Source organism: Glossina fuscipes, unplaced genomic scaffold (assembly GCF_014805625.2).
Source record: "Glossina fuscipes isolate IAEA_lab_2018 unplaced genomic scaffold, Yale_Gfus_2 2, whole genome shotgun sequence".
Classification (NCBI taxonomy): Eukaryota; Metazoa; Arthropoda; class Insecta; order Diptera; family Glossinidae; genus Glossina; species Glossina fuscipes.
In genome coordinates this window covers 15,790,915-15,807,246 of record NW_023998416.1, presented here as the reverse complement: position 1 = coordinate 15,807,246, position 16,332 = coordinate 15,790,915, and the positions used below count along the sequence as shown (strand labels likewise).

At 34.7% G+C, this 16,332-nt stretch overlaps 1 protein-coding gene across 2 annotated transcripts in view; it reads left to right on the top strand.

Moving 5' to 3' along the window:
- Nucleotides 1–2,842: 2,842 nt before the first annotated feature.
- LOC119634225 (brain tumor protein) overlaps nucleotides 2,843–16,332 on the top strand; it is an 82,027-nt gene continuing 68,537 nt past the window's right edge. For both annotated transcript variants that reach the window (XM_038028261.1, XM_038028262.1), the window contains exon 1: nucleotides 2,843–3,259. The gene's annotated coding sequence lies outside the window, so the exon portion shown is untranslated. The remainder of the gene's footprint in view (nucleotides 3,260–16,332) is intronic.

Sequence of the window (16,332 nt, the reverse complement as noted above, 5' to 3'; positions counted from 1 at the left end):
TTTTCTGATGTTTAACTAACCAACTGGCTAACGGAGGATAGCACTATGTGTAATTAATATAGAAAATGAATTAATATGAAGAATTTGATAGTTCCTTTTCTGTAGACTTGCCTCTTTGTCTTTTTCTTTTTTGAATATGAAGTAAGCGTTGACAAACAAAAAATTCTTGCTGTGGTTATGAAAGCATATACGTAAGTTTGTTGATTAATCCGGTATTGTTATTTTAACTTTACTTGCATTTTACTTCTGCACCCGCGCATATATATATATATATATATATATATATATAGGTTGATCAAATAAGAGCTTTTGTTGTTAGTTTGAAATAAAAGTAAAACGGTGAAAGATATCAACTTAATTTTTTTTGATCTCATGATTTCAATAAATCTCCTCTTACTTCACCAATAACACGAACAATCTTGTGGTTTTAAGGTCAGCAAGGAGTAAAACGAACCACTTAATATAACTTCAAAAATAAAAGTCCAACGAAGTCATATGTGAGCATCTATCGCGACCGTATTTAGAAAAAATGAAATTCCTAGATCAACACATACAACCGCGTAAATCTTATCGTAATGTACCCAACTTTCTGACCTCTCCGCATTCAGCCAACAGTTCAATTTTTAATGAATCTATTAAGATGTTTTTTTTTCTCATAACTTATACGTGATGAGAATCATATGCTATATAATATGACTTAACCCAAACAACCAATTTTAATGACTACAATATGGATTCAATCGTCGCGTTATCTTCGAGGGTGATAAGAAAGAAATGCCTGATATAGATTACTCCGCGGGTCCAAACAATAAAAGTTCACATACAAGTCCTAGTCCTTCTACTATTTTTGGGTAAACTACATGGTGGAGAATATAGTAAAAACGAAAATAAGCCTAGCGTTAAGAGTAAGTAGTGTCTGATAAGATTGGGAGGACAATAAAGATTCATTTACTTGGGACGACGATTACTGGATTTTAATACCAGAACTATCGGGATGTAAAAATACCCCAATGAATATATATATTAATCATTTCTATAATTTTTCTGATTAAAAATGTAAGCGAAGATAAGGCGTTTTATGAGGAGCGGTCGAAAAAGTGCTCTGATCTGAATCATATTTAATAGCGTTCGTCCTTTGGCCAACACGCGTCAGTCTACCAAATTTCATCAAAGTAATACAAAAATTGCGACTGGTAGGTTGATCACAAGAATACGTGCACTGAGATCAGACATACAAAGGGGCTGACAAGTATAAACTCATTTCCTGAATCGATCGGTACCAACATAAATGTAATATACCCTGCACCTCAATTTCTCACATCAATCAACCTTTTTTTCTTTTTTTTTTTTCTGTAATTGATGGTTTCACACATACCGCGCATTCTTATTTGTTTGTTTACATAAAAACCAAAACCGGCAAAGTCCAGTAGGAAGGTAAGAAACTCTTCGAGGCCGACATGAGTTAAAATTATTTTGTGGTGGTATTTATTCTTTTCATGTGTTCAATTTAAATGTCAACGACTGATAAGAAAGGCAACCTTTTAAGGATTAAGTCCAGCAACAATGCCTATAGAATACATAGAACATTGGTACTAAAATTTATTGAAACTTTTAACAAGTATAAACTTCTGAAATCTTCAATTTGAAAAAGATATTGAAAAGAATGCTTTGCATCATCTTTGACTTTCTCCCTACATATACAGATGTATGTTTATCATACATAAATACACTTAAAATATATGTTCGCCTAGCTTCTTAACGTTTGCTATCACTGATGAAGAGTTAATCGAATGTTGCAATGAAGTGGAAGTTATGATGAAAGAAGTAAACAACAACATGGACGCAACCACAAGGAGCTCGTCGTGACAACACAAAGAAAACAATAGTAGATATTATATTTGAGGACTTTTCTACAACGCCTTTTAACAGTCCTACAGCATCGCCTGAGAGCAAATTAAGAAAGAAATTAAGAAATTTGGAGCGGTCCCCTTTATCTATATTACGGGAGAAACCGAAACGTAATTGTAGTCGTGAATTTAAAAAAAAGTGGAAATCAAATTTGGAGGAAAAAATCAAGGTAGCTGTTGACGACAATTCCATCTCAGAAAGTAAATTGCTCTTTATAGGCTTTTTTTAACAACCCTAACTTTGTACATTCTTTTTAGGAGAAGCTTCAGATCGTTTTTAGATCGAGAAAGAGGACACGTACAACGTAAATGAAAGTAAGTTGTTCTTAAAATCGGCGAGGAGACCATATTTAAATGAATCCAAAATTTTTTAGCTCTAGTACCATCTAACCAGTGTAAAACTGGGATAAGTGAAAATTGTTTGGTAGTCACAATTGCACATTATTTTATTTCAAAAATTCGTGTATTCAAATTCTCTTTTACATTGTTTACAAAAAAAACTCAACAATTTCTGCATAAATTCTGCATTAATTCTGATCAAAATGCCATCCACAATACTTGCGATATCCACAAATGCCATCCATAATACTTGTTATATCTACAAATGCCATCCAAAATAGTTGTTATATCCACAAAATGCCACAATAGCTTTTTTCCTCTTGCAAAGCTTCTTTGGCGCTTGACTTAAATTATTATATGAAAAATTAATTGCATTATAATAGCCGACTTGTTGTGTGACAAGCATTTCATTAATTTTATTTTCATACAATGCAAAGGATCTGGGAACTCTGCAAAACATAGAAATGCGGTCATTTGGTAGCGTTGGCGTATTTTTTTATTGGTTTATCGGAATTAATTAAGAATGAAATAGACCGTTCCGTTTGTTCTTAATTTGGTCAGTGCGTTGTAATTGTTTGGATTGTTTGGTATGGATGGAAGCCGCGTTTGGATGGAAGAGATCTTTTAAGAATAAAAAAGAAAGAATTTAATATTAAGAATAAAAGTGTTAAGATTAAAAAGAATAGAAACCTGACAATTAAATTTATGGAAACATATATTACGATAAAATGTGTGGTTAATAAATGCATTTGTGTTTTGTGTGACGAAAAAAGAAAAAACGTGTGAAAATAGAATAAACAAGCAGCCGAATTTATTGCTTGTACTAAAGAGTACGCACACATCTTGTATGTGTGAGTTTAGCGTACTGCAATTGTATAAACTGAATGTTTGTATTGGTGAGGATAACGACATCGTCGCCGCTTAGCTCAACTTTGCAAACAATCGATTAAGTGTACGCTCTCAAATGGCGGCTTCTGTTAGAGAAATTGGGAATCTATAGATAATCTTGAAACGTAAGTGATATTCCTATTTGAATTTAAAGATTAAAAATTATTTAAGAAATCTGACTTTAAATAAAATTAAAAGGAAGAGAGAAGGCGGCCGATATGTACATTTGAATCACGCAGTCGATATTGTTTCAATTCTTCTCGTTTCTTTGGCTGTTTCAATCCTCTGTGCGTTTAAGAAAAGCATGCTGCTTATTAAAGGCGGAAGCTAGTTGAAATTCCAGACTGCTGCAAATGGACATATGTGCAGTATTTTAATTTTGCAGGGCTACAACTGTTGCCTATTAAACAGTTCTGGCAAATTCGCTTGTATTGGTCTCTTTCAATGCTTTTTTATAGTTATTTAGAGGGGTGCGGTACAAGCGATAACGTTTATAGCTTGTTTGTAGATTGTATGTATTCGACCCACTGTTTGTATTGGATGACTAATGCTCCAATAACAACAACATTAAATGTTGTTTACTTGTTTTAAAAAAAATGGGGGGGGGGGCGGCCCCCGATTCTGTGTTTTTATACTTTCGAGCGTTGCAGCTGTTTAATAATTTTTATTGTTGGTTTGCATGTGTCACAACAGAGTTGCCATATGTACGACCGATTTAAACGCGGGAGGTGTTAAGCGCGCAGTAAAAAATAAAGACCTACCAGGTATTATTAAAAAGAACTAAAAAAAAAAAAAAAATTAGCAGTGAACATCAGACTATGTAAAAAATTTGAACAGGTTATTATTAATATTTTCTTAAGTGTTGTATTTATTCGTTTCGCCATTATATTTGCGCACTCTCGATTCGGATACGTGAAAATACCGGTTTGTGTGTTTTTGTCATAAGGATTGAAGTTCAAAAATTACTCACTGCTCATTTACTATATGAAATCAAAATCGTTGGAAAAATATAATTGGTTCATTGAATCGGTTCGCTGATATCGATTGTAAACTTAGCCATATAAAACCACTCGCTCTTGCCGAACTTCTTATCTATATTCATATAAAGCTTGGAAGGCGGCGTTGTTCTTATAACGACGGTCGTCAATTTGTTTTCTTATGGTTGTCAAAACTGTATTTAGCCGACAGTTGGAAAGTACATTTAATGTTTATATCTTTTTATTTATTTATTAATTTTTTTATTTAGAAAATAAAAATTTTATCAAGAAAATTTAAATAGGTATTTTCATATACATGATTCCAAAAGGCCGAAAGAGTAGGAATCAAGTTTCAATAAAATCCTAAAGAAATCTACATAGCAAATACGTCTACAAAGAGTGCAAGAAAAATGCACGTGCAACTGGATTGTAAATTTTTTGTTTCATTTTATTTACAATTTATAAGAATTTCGTTCACGTGCTCACTTTTTGTACCATTTTGAGTTGTTTTGCTGTTTTAATGATTGCATTTCTTGTTAGTCATTGCGTTTCGTTTATGCCGTATGCTTGCGAATAGTGCAAACCAACATGAATGTTTGAGTGTGGCACGAGCGTGGAGTATTTTTTATCGCTCGATTTACAGCTGCATTTCCCTATCTAACAGGAACGGTTTTTTGTCATTCAGTTTGTAATATTGGTAGAAACACAGTATAAACGATTTGATTTTCTAGGCCGCGTTATATATAAATACGATATTTACGATATGACTTTGGTAAACAACAGTGAAATAGGCTCTGTCTCCTTATCTTTTTGATTACCCTGCCATGTAAGCATACTTATGAGAACGACTATACACATCACATATTTCGGTTCTACATTTCGACAGGTCGCTGGACATTTTTATTCTAATAACAGATAATAGTTCATAAAGCTTAAATATTTAAATATTGTTAGAGAATAAGAATTGGTCTACTAACTATGGGATACCGACAAAATTTAGAAAATTATAATGTAATAATTAACATATGCCCGATACAGTGGACGCCCAGTGAATAGATCATCGCTTATCTTGTTTGTTAGTTCTTTAGGTTTTTACATCTGTTATTGAAGGATGGATGGATGGGTTTAGGGGCGTTGTAAACTATAGATTTTTCGACCTGCCCGTCTGTATAATGGATGTGATGACAATTGTACTGATCGCAATACTTAAGATATCGCTTTTAAATTTACCGTAAACGTTGGAAGTTCTTGTACGCAGTTCACAGCCAAATCGGTTAGAGAAAGCACCCACCTATAGAGCAAAGTAATCAAAGTCAAAGTATGTTTCTATGCAGAAGGATAAAAATTTGGGTTTTTCGTTCATTAGTCATAACTTGCAATAAACAAATACACGGATAAAAGTATTTACGTATATTATTCTGTTGGCCTTGCTAGAAAACAAAATTGGAAAAAATCGTCAAATTCTGTTTAACTTTATAAACTTTTAAAACTTCTTTTTTTTTTCAATAATTGTGATGGCGGTGGGTATAAAAAATTCGAACGCTTTTGAATATATTTTCCTTGTTTATTATTGATATTCTATCAAATTCACAAGCAGTGCAAATAAGAAAGATATTCCTTTGGTATTATTCTTTAATATTTATATTTTAAGTCGTGGTTGTTGTTGTTGATGGTGTCTGTGTCTGTGTACTGCCTTTTCACAAGAAATATTACGCATTTTATATAAAATGCTTTAACATATCGGTGTAAAAGTCTACATGTATTTGTTTTGTCTTACGTTACGTTCAGCCTACGTACTTTCACACTTGCGTTTATCTGCTGGCAGTGCTGCTTTCCAGACATATAAAAACGTATGCATACGCATAGATACTTAGAATTCTCTCTGATAATTTTGAATTCAATTTCCTTGAAAGTTCAGAAAGTATTTTCTCATTATATTGCCGAGTAAGATTTTTAAGAAGGAAATCAGTGTGCTCTCGTTAGGTTTTGTGTGTTTAAGTATGCATTCACAATAATAAGTATTTAAATTCAGGATAACTATCTATATATATGCTTGTGTGGCTGTGTGTGTCTACTTATACATTTTCCTTCATTTCTCTTTCTATTTTTAAGCACTTGTAGTGCAGGTTTATTTACGCTCACTCACTAACGGCACATGAGTTTAATAGGCACACAGGTACATAGGATTTTGCATAACAATAAGTAATACTTAGACTTTGGAAAAGTTTTCGTCTTCTTGAATAATTTTAAGGCATGTTAACATAGAAAATCTGCTTAATGATGAAAAAATGTGATTGCTTTTTAACCCTTTCGCTATCAGGGAAATTTAACTCGTCTTTTCCTCGATGCCAAGATTTTATTTATCTATCTATCTAAACTTGTAGCGCGTAGTTGGCAGTGAATGGGTTAAATCGTAAAACATTCTTTTGTAACGTCGTCAGACGTTTCTAATGCATAAGAGTATGCTTTAGATACATCGCATATATTTTATGTACACAACTTAGATTAGTGGAATATCTGCCTTTTCTCTTTCTCTCTCGCTCTGTTTCTTTCTTCTTTTATTCCCATTTTCTTTCTCTCGGTAGAAAAAAGGTAGATTGCGACGTGGAAACTGAGCCTAGAACATTCAACAATTAAATTTTGTATATAAATTGTAACAGAGTAGGAAAAGTTTAAAATAATTATTTGAAGCATTGGCGGGTGGAGTTGATTCTGTTTAAAAAAGACGGATCTTAGAAGTTTGTTCTAACACATGTTTAGTATCTCAATTGTTAGGTTTTTTTTTTGTTTATGTTTGTGTTACTTTCGCTTTTCTACTTTCTTTTTATGTTATTCCATCGTCATTATCATATGCATTTGGAACAAATCAACCCAGATAAGCCATATAAAATCCTTTTATAATGCAATTCTCCATTAGCAGTCATTCATTACACACACACACACACACACACAAATAATTTATATCTTGTTGTGCAGGCCTTTCATATAAAGGCTGTTGAAAACTGCATCTTTAATCTCCCGATAAAACCAAAGTCTTTTTTTAATTATAGTTGCATCCAACGCTTAAGTGCTTTTGCTATGCTTCGAGTTGCTAATTACAGATAATAGTACGATATTAACGATTTCATTCTGCGTAGAATGGTGTTAAGGTTCACTTGGCCACGGGTTGTAATTTCTGGACTTTGCTTTCTCTAGAATATATTTAGGAAATTCTTAAAGTGATGACTCATTTGATTGCGGTATACAACTAACTCTATATAACGCTATCCACTTTTCGCAATGATATTCTGTCGCAGGTAAATTTTTAAACAATCTATCGCGTCAAGAAAAATGTTCGTAGCGTTTTTTATAAAACTTCAACTAAATTTTTCTTATACTTTGAGTTTTAGATTGACTTTTTCTATTTTCCTGATGAAGTTATTATGGTATCATCATGGGCTTGTTGAAGTGTTTGGTCTATTTCTATCCTACTTGTAGCTATGCTGTGGATATATCGGAACTTCCCAACTAAGCTCTCTGCATTTGTGCCGAGTCGTTTAAAACAGACGCGGTGGCCTCAAATTGTCGTAACGGAAGATGACGTGGTTCCCATTAATCACTTTTGCAATAAATTAGATAATCAATAGAAATGAAGATCTTGTAAGTTAACATACAAAAGCTTAGCCGGCGGGACTTAGAGATTAGGCTAACTGGAACACCGTAGCCCTCCTCCTTCTAGAAATTTCCAAGCTTTGACTGCAGAGAAAAGAATGGCACTTGCCCCTCACTCCTCCCCCTCTTTACCATATATATACACTTATTACTGTAGCTATTTTTCAAAAACCATACAAAAGACTTTGAAGAGGTAAAACTTATAATCTGCTTAGGAATTTTTATTCATATCGATTATTGTGATTGATTAGATTTGACCTGGCAAATCTGTGTAAGCCATAATGCGTAGCGTTTTTCATTACGTTGCGATGTTGTTTCTTAGCAAAATGCACAAATTATTCATGGGGCATCTTTACAGCCCATAAAAGGAACTGTTTGGTATGGTTTTTAAGGTGATGAATGGGAGATTAACATCCTATTATTGCGAACAAAGAGGTTTAAAGATCGATGCTAACTTTTTTTCTCTTCTCTTCATCCCAATGTATATAAATTCTACATTAATTGAAATAAAAATTTTATCGCAAATTCTGGCCGTATTAATAAGACTATTTTCGATGTGAACATGAAGGTTATTCTGACGAATATTCGGATCACAGGTTTTCAAAAATATCTTCACGTGATCGAAAGTTATAGATGAAAATATGAAATAATTATCCTTTTTGGTTCAAGATAACTTGAGTTCCTTGCGTATGGGTAGGTAGGTGTGTGTGCGGATAAATCCTATCCATTTTTTTAACATTGGATTTTTAATCGATCAAGTAGACACATCTTCCTCCCTTCATTTTTACGACTGTGACAGGTCAACAAAAATAGGGGATCAAAATGATCCCTTTTGGTAGAAATAGATATATTTGCGAGATGTCGGCGATTCTTGCGTTAAGCACTGTACATAACAATGGTTTTTATTTGCCAGGTCGTACAATAACCGATTTTAGACACCGTACATCGTTTCATATGTTATTAAGATACTCCATTCGTTTTCCACCTATACACACACGTACATAGGTAAATATTTATGCTATGAAATTATCATTTATTGAGCATGTTTCGCGTTTTAATAAAACTTGGTATTGGCATTAAAAACTTCTGGCCAATATAACTTTTATCTCGTTTTAACTTCAAGTTTAGAGTATATTTGCAAAAAAAAAAAAAAAGTGAAGCATATCCTTCATGTACACTCGAGAGCAAAAAAAACGCAAATGCCCTACATTTTCGCTTCGTGTCGAAATATTTAAACTTTGGTGGCTAACATAACCTCAATTAAACTAAAGTACACGCTGTTAGCTTTTAAAAAACACAAAATGCTTACCCTTGATCTTCAAAATCGTTACAGTGGCAATAAAGCAATAGAAATACTTAAACTCAATCGTTCAGGATAGCGCTCTTTCCGCGATTATGGACAGGTGTAAGAGGAGCAGACAATAAAATTTGTAAGAAAATAATATTTAATAATACTAGCCTACCCTGAATAAGAACTTTCATTCAACTTTTCATCGAATAAATTTTTTTTATCAAATTCTGCAGCACCGCGTCCCATTCTTCCTAAACTCTAACTGAAGAAACTCTCCGAGACTCGTAGGAGCGAAAACTGGGCTTTGAGAGACCACTCCATAGTCGACATATCAGTCTTCTCCAGATACTGCCATGCGATGAGCGCAGATTCGGTTTTCGCTTCCAGTGACATGCCTCCTCAAAACCTGAGACACGCCAAGAGATGCAGCATTGTGTGAAACGCTTACCGAGTCTTCGACAGACTCTTCAGTGTCCGTCGTAACCGTGAAGGCAAATTCTGCACTCACCGTAGAACAGTACAATCTTCCATTGAACATAGTCCAATTCATACATTTTCGAGTGAACTTGACGTGCTTGTCGATGAGCTGTGGTCAATTACGATCAAGTTGCTGCTCTGTGCGCCGCCAGGCCGCCTCCGGCTAGCCATTCCCTAATCGTCCACTGACTGACTTCCACTCTTCTAACTTTCTGAAAATGCCGGCCGAATTAAAATGCATTCAAGCTGCGATTTCGTAGTGATGTTGTGACAAGTAAGCGATCATCACGCTGTGTGGCAACATATTTTCACCCACTTTCGCGTTGCCTACTTTAGCCGACGGTGTCTTGTATCGTTGAAGAGCTTAAATTTAACTTTCGGGCCTCGATTCTGCCACTTCTTTCGGTGTGGTATCCACTTTCTTGCTTTGAATAACCTCGTATTGGGCAAAGAGCCTTTCACACAGCAAGTTGGTACGCAAATGATGTAATTTCTCTTGGTGCGTATCTTTCTGCAACGGCTCATAATCGTGCAAACAGCGCTACCTGTAACCACCAATTTTGGCGTATTTCTATTGTTTTACTGCCACTGTAACGATTTTGAAGATCAAGGATAAGCATTTTGTGTTTTCCAAACAGTTAACAGTGTGTACTTTGGTTTAATTGAAGCTATGTTTGCAATTTAAATTTAATTTAATAAATTTGTAATTTCGAAGTGAAAATGTAGGTGGTGTGCGATTTTTTTGCTCCCGAGTGTATTTATATGTACATACGTATATAGGAAAATGTTGAATTTATCATATTAAGGAAATATAAACAAATGTAAATCCTTTTTGTGTTATACGATTTCATTTTCAGTCTGTCGTCAACCCCCCTCTCTCACACTCTTGAGAAATCACCCTCGCAACAAATTAGTAAATAAAATTTTATTAAAATGCTATTTAGGGGCAGAAAGCTAATGGCTCGTGTATGTGCCATCTTTTGCTTTTTTTCTTTTGTTTTGTTTTGTTTAAGGTAATTCACCTATCAATAACAATTTTATTCCTAAGGCTCTTTGTTTTCCTCTCTTGCCATAAATTATTTAGGAAAATAATAACAGTAAATGGGAGAAGTTTTTCCAAAAACGTTCACTTTGCGAATAACAACATACACGTATATAGTCGTGGCAAAGTGTAATATATATTCAGGAGGGAATTATCTATAAAAGTAGTTTTTTTTTTTTTTTGTGTGTTGCGCCGCGTGTATTACTTTGGGTGATATTAGAGTACAAGCATTGCGTATATCAAAGGTGATAGTGAGGAGAGAAGGAGAAAGAGAGGAAGTTACGGGCTTGTGTTATTATTAATAATCAGCAGCTGTACACTGTTTGCAACTAAAAATTTCGTTCGCAATTCATGGGTGAATAAAACAAAAAGTTTTACAATAAAATTTCACAAATAAATATGTACGTGTTCGTATGTATATCCACGGTTTACGCATACATATGTAATGGAAAGCACTTACAAAAACGGCAATAATAGGGATAATACGACGAACAATGCGGAAAGAATTGTACCACCACCACCATCACCACCACCACTACTTCCACCACCCTATCTTAAATAAAATCAAAATCATCGCCCCAACCACCCTTTCAATGCGAATGATGTGAATAGACAGCCGGCAGTAACTATATACAATAAATTTAAATTGCGTTTACGGTATATTCGTGTGCAATGTGTGCGTGTGTGTGTATGTGTGTAAGCGTGAATATATATATATAAATGTGTGTGTATGTGTGAACTTGTGATTTGCTATATTGTGCAGAAACGTGTGCACATAGTGTATTTTAATGTATTTGTATTGTATGTCTGTGCTGGTGCAAATTGAGTAACGGTACAGTCAGTGTCTGCCTGAATGGCCCGAGAGATACAAAACATTTCAAGTTTATTGACCTCAAAGTGGACGTGGACGGGGGTAAATTGTACTCTTTTATTTAACTTTTATGTGTTGGCGGCTGTATTAAAATCAACATCATCATCATTATCGTCATCATTATCATCACCCTATCATATAACGACAGCAACAACTGCAACATTATTTCAACACTTTACTCGTTTGCTGTACAGACAGAAAGACACAAAGTCAGAGGGATAGTCAGGCAAATATGCAGAAAAAATGCCACAAGATAAACGGAAACAACTGAAAGAGATCTGTGTGTATGCGATGAGTTGTTCCGTCTTAGGAGGCAGACATTTTCATACTCCCACACATTAGTAACAAAAATTCATCCGTTTTTGTGCAGTCTATGGCTGCTGCTTTTGCTGTTGCTGCTGCTGCTGGTGCTGCTGCTCCTCCACTACGATGTTGTAGAATAAAATCAAATAAAAATCTTTTGTTACTATGACGACAAGGGTTGCTTTATTTCATATAAGCACTTACGTGTGTACATATGCGAATGCGGACACATTTGCGAGAATATTGTATTTGTTGATTTAAAAAAAAAAAAAAAAAAAAAACAAAAAAAAAAAGCAAAAAGTTTTAGGGAAAGTTTTTGGTATTTTTTTTTTTTTTTAAACCGAAGAATTGGGGTGTAAGTTAAGTAAATTCATCCCCGATCACAAACCTCTACTAATCACAAGCGTAAATATAAGTGCGTGTGTCTGTATATATATATGTGTGCATATTGTGCAGAAGCCTTGCATTTATTGTATGATGATTTTTGTCAAGTTTCGTTTATAATCCTAGAAATATATAAATGAAGCTGACTACACAAATACACGTTCGCACAATAATAGTCCTTGAACCATAATGCTACGGCACACACAGTCACGGCAAGTTACCAGTCGGGGGTAAAGGTAACCAAAGCACAAGTCAACCACCCCTCAAATATATATGTTGTACATTGTATGTATGTATATGGTAGAGTAGTATTATTGTTGTGGCAGCTGTAATTCGATTCAACAAATAATGAAAAATGTTGGAATTTCGCAAAAACAAAAGAAAAAAATTATTAAAAAAAAAAAAAAAAAAAAAAAAAAAAAAATACGAAACAAAGGTTGCTGCGCAGCCATGCTGTAGATTGTTGTTTTTAGAATTTTACGAACAAGTACAATGTGGCGAAACCCTTGCCAGACAGGCTAGCCATTAACATACCAACCAGCCAACCAGCCAACTACTGAGTCAGCCGAAATGTACGAACATATTTACTTATTATACACAATCCATCTCCATTTAGTCCGGGACTATATATATATATGTATACATATATAAAGACGTTCGGTTATTTAGTCAGTCATTCGGCCAGCCAGCAAAAGTCTGCTTGCCTGCCTGTTTTTTTTTTTTGCCTGAAGCGAATTAATCATTGGACAGACTTAACACATTCCTGATACTTCCGCTTCAGCATAATGTGTTCGTTCGTCGCATATGCACACGGATAAATTCAGAAACTTTTGTTTGTGTATTAGTTACATATATAGTTAGTTATATATATATATATATTTTTTCCTTAATAAGAGAGCAATACACCAATGTTATTGTTGTTGTTAATACAGCGCATGCATCCACGATATATATATATGTATATATATATAACTTGCTTATGTTTGGTGCAAGGCTGTGTATATATCGAGCGAAGAGTCTGACTTGCGTGTAAATGGCTCCACAGCCTGTTCAATAAAAAAAAAATCTCCCCTATAATTAAACCTTGTTACTCAAAATTACCGGTAAATAAAGTTGTCGATTATGTTTGTGACTTCCAAAAGAAGAGGAAGGAATTCACACTCGCACTGGTCGCACTTTTTATATTTATATACAAAAATACTTATGTCCGAGATAAAGCAGGTTGACCGGCGTGTAGATGATTATTACTATAGCAGCACATTCTACATTAAGTTAAAAAGCAATTAAATTAATATTTGAACTTTAAAGGATAAATAAGTTTTTTCATTTTTTATGCTTTACATGTTGTTTACATTCATTGCAAGGATGCTAATGCTTTTCTAGTTAAGTAAAAGCAAATGGTAATAAGTAATAGCCTGCAGGAATGGTACGTGCGCGTGTTTGTTTGCGTAAGGTTGATGAATTTGTTTTAATTCTTTGTGAGAGCTCATTGACAAAAAAAAACTTAAGCCAGTCATAACGTATTATGTCTGTGGATGTGCTTTGGCTTATTTTAACTTAACGTATGTTTGCCTACAAATATTTGAATAAATATTAAGCGAAGTTTCACTTGCTATTTAATACTTGTTTGGGGAGTTGCAATACAAATCTTAAAATATTGATGTATATGGTAAGTAGGAAGTACAAGTACATGATAAAAATGAAAATGATTGTAGAGACTGGGTAAAATGTACAAAAAGGTCATAATGAATCTATATGTTGTCAATACAGAACACTTCTGAACCGATGTATTTATACTGCCCGCGAGATTTACTCAGACAAAATCTGTAGGGTTAGAGGGTAATTTTGAGGTTACCGGCGCTCTGAGATTGCAGCACAATCCCGCCAGTCTAAGCCATTATACCAAGGCAGGAGACCCAGTTTTGAAGGCTTGAGTATGGTCCATACCCTGTCTTCTGTGCAAGAGCAGACTTATCCGCGCTTGCAAGTATTTAACGCTGCGCAATTGAGGTGGGAACAAACACTCCATAAACTCCTCGAAGCGCCGCAACTATCTCGCGGTCAGGCAAGAAGGCATTCGTACCTTAGGAGCAATTCTACTTGGGCAACCCGACCGTTCTGGATTCAATAATTTTCGTCCGCAGGTAGGTGTCGTGTTATGCATTATTTTGCATTTGTACTGTCCATACTTCCTGAATTGTCATCCAAATCCAATTTTCTCTCGTCGGTTTTTAATGTGCAGTGCGCAGATATCAACCCATATAGCCAACCATCAATTTACACTGGTATTTTTCTGGACCCCTCAGTAATACGCAGACTTGTTTGTTAGATCTTGAGTCTCCATGATAGGTGAATTGTTAGTTAAGAAGTTTGTAAGCAGACAACCGCTGGCACTCTCGATGATTTTGTGGTAGGGTTTCCGTCAGAGAGTAATATTGATAGCACAAATGGATTTTGGAACATATGAATGAACAGATTTATCAAAATGTTGTCCCTCGCTGGCTATTCTACTTTCTGCCCCGTTTCAGGTAATGTCCGAACTCCATCCCGAGAAAATATCTCTTCTATTCAGGCAATCGACAAGATAACCCAAATCGAGTAAACAATAAGTTTTCTATCGAAATCCGCGTCCATTGGAAGTAGTAATGTCGGGTGATAAGAGCGGAGAGTGTAGGACATTGCAGTTAACAGTATAGCGAGTTTTGCTATATACGGCGAAGAGTCTTCGTACTGAAAACTTGAGATACCACGAACATTTCTTTGTTTCAATTACATCCGTTATTGTTAACAGCACTTCATACTGATGGTTTCATTTGGCTATCTATCTATTCTTAAGGCGGTTAACCATTGTACGTTTTTCAAAAAAATCATGAAAAATGACATCAAAAGGTAAAATTTTCGAATTTTATTGGACGGCAGTAAACGACTACTTAAAACTTTAAACGCGTTTTTCTCGAAACACCATTTTTGAATACGGTAAGCGCCATAGCTCAAATAATTTTCGTTCGCGTTTTTTGCCGTATCTTTAAAACCATTCAAAGATTCCAGATGGAGACTGGACTGTGCATAAAAATTGCATTTTCTTCTGATCAATGTAAGTCTTTTAACTCGAGTCCATTTACCGTATCGTTTGTTGGCTGCATCATTAAAATATCAAAATTCATTCGGTTGATTTCATATTTCATCTTCAGCTTCTTCATAATACCATATCGTAGTGAAACATGTAAGAATTTTTTGAAACATTTTAATTTAAAAAGAAATGACCTTGGTTTCAATGAAGGATTTTTTTATTTTTTGATTAAAGTGTATTGATTCGAAAACTCTTACGTATTAAGTACTTACAATCAACGAATCGATTAAGAATTGCGGTACGTTAATAGTACAGCCTGCACGGAAAATATGCTATTAAGAAAAGATGATTAACTTTTATCCGCCTAGGCAGCCCAGCAGGTAACAACCGCGACTACTAAGTCAGTGTTCACGTATTCAACTCTCATGTGTGGGGTTGACCTGTCTTTAGTGCGCGTTCAGTTGATAAAGGCGTAATACTTATGGATGGGGTACACACCCACTAGCCTGCGTCTACCATCTCCCTATTTATTTGTCTTTCCTCTCTTCTTTCTGACAGTCATCGTGTCTCAGGGGACCTTCCCTGAGTGACTGGTCATGTCCCGAAAAAACAGTAGGTTTAATACTTTACTCGAAAAATCGACTTTTTGAGCGGAAGTTTGACTTTTCATAAAAGCTTCTGAATATCATTAAAATAACACCATATGTACTAGTACTGTTCTGTACATATATACTAGTAATGTTCCGTACTAGTACATACTATACTACAATAGTGTATAATTTATACTAGAATATATTTTACTACAGTATAGCGTACTAGTATTATGCCAGTACTATACTATACTATGCTAGTACTACACTACACTATACTTACACTCATTTTTCGCTAACCTACCAAATTTCAAAAAATCATTAAAAATAGTTTCCGAAAGAATAGTTTGAATTTTTTGGGCTCATTCGATAGGTAGTTTTATGTAGATTCACGTGATGCAGGTGAATATAGACGACATTTTCTAGTTTGGCGGCACTAGAGTCCCAAATTTGGGTGTTCTTCCGTAGCCATTTTTCGCTAATATACGAAATTTAAAAAAATTGTTCAAAATACTTCCCATAAGCAGAATTTGAATTTGTTT